This window comes from Epinephelus moara, chromosome 20 (assembly GCF_006386435.1).
Source record: "Epinephelus moara isolate mb chromosome 20, YSFRI_EMoa_1.0, whole genome shotgun sequence".
NCBI classification, from domain to species: Eukaryota; Metazoa; Chordata; class Actinopteri; order Perciformes; family Serranidae; genus Epinephelus; species Epinephelus moara.
Genome location: NC_065525.1, coordinates 45,682,556 through 45,683,919, shown reverse-complemented (window position 1 = coordinate 45,683,919; position 1,364 = coordinate 45,682,556). Strand labels below are relative to the sequence as shown.

The following is a 1,364-nucleotide window of genomic DNA, read 5'->3' as shown; positions in this document are numbered from 1 at the left end:
AAGAGATTCACATGTATGTTCACAGTACCAGAGTTCTTATTATTATTGCCAATTTAACAGAGGTAGGTTATAGTGCAAAAAGTAACACAAGGACATCATTGTAAAACACCATATTCCCTGCACTTTATTAGTGATGAAAATATAAGTGTTAACATCGGCGTCAATCGGCCAACTTTTGGCCGATAGCCGATTAAATCGGCTGGCTGATAAATCGGTCGGGACCTACTATGTACTGTGACTTTTGTGTTACATTTTATGACATACTTTCCTGTGATGTTTTTGTTTTTTTTATATATTTTACATTCTATTTTTTTTCATGCTTTATGACTTATTTTATTGTGACTTTTTGTTAAAATACATTTTTATGGAATGCCAACTACAATATTTTCTTTTTCCTTTTTATGGCATACTACAATGTTACAGACTGTTGTGATGTCTTGGGATAAGGGAAGCAACTCAGAGCTGATCTCGTCAGGCAAACACTGCTGTTTATTGAACCAGTAAAATTAAAGTTACACAAATGAAGGCTTTCTGGTTAACACTTAAATACAAAATGCTCAACAGAGGAGTCAAATGAGGCGAGGACAAAGGGAAGGTCAGTGTGTGGCACCAAATCAAAACAAACTGAACAGACCAAACTCCCTAATCTTTGAAAAAACTCCACTGACTCTGTACAGTCAGGAAAATACCTGTGTGTGATGCAGAAAGCAATGCAGAATAAGAAAGAAAAGCAAACACAATAAGCCAACTGCCCAGATCACAAAACCCCAATTCAGTGCCTCATACTAGTTAACATGAGTTACACACTGAAATTCCTATAGACAGTTAGCATAGACAAATTAACATTGCACAGAGAGACACAGGGGCAGATTGTTCAGGGTCCATCACAGCCGCTCTGGCATAACTACAAAGCAGCTTTTATCAGCTGGGGTGATGGATCCAGATGGCTTGTGATTGGCAGAACAATTCACATCGGAAAGGGGAGGGATCAGCCAGAGACGTGGAAGATGGGGGCACAAACACAGTTGGGTGGTTCAGAGGTGTTGCCCAGGGAGAGTGGGTGAAGTGTTCACCTGCATAATTGACAGAGACAAAGACTGTGCCGCAGTGAAAATAACCTGAAGCACGATCACCTGACAACCAGAACATGTACTGATTATTTTATTCATTGTTCACATCTTACTATACTTTATATCTATTTTAACATTATTATAGCTAACTGTGATATGACTGATAATGTTTATTCTGCATTTCACTATACTGACATTTTTTTTCCGTGATTTTGGACGACATGCTATACTATGACGTTTTTCCGTGATTTTTGACGACATGCTATACTATGACGTTTTTCCGTGATTTTTGAC

The 1,364-nt window shown here is 38.2% G+C and overlaps 1 protein-coding gene across 1 annotated transcript in view; it reads right to left on the bottom strand.

The window, feature by feature from the left end:
- Window positions 1-468: 468 nt before the first annotated feature.
- Window positions 469-1,364, bottom strand: part of afg3l1 (AFG3-like AAA ATPase 1) — a 28,344-nt gene continuing 27,448 nt past the window's right edge. The window contains exon 17 of the mRNA XM_050072864.1: window positions 469-1,073. The gene's annotated coding sequence lies outside the window, so the exon portion shown is untranslated. The remainder of the gene's footprint in view (window positions 1,074-1,364) is intronic.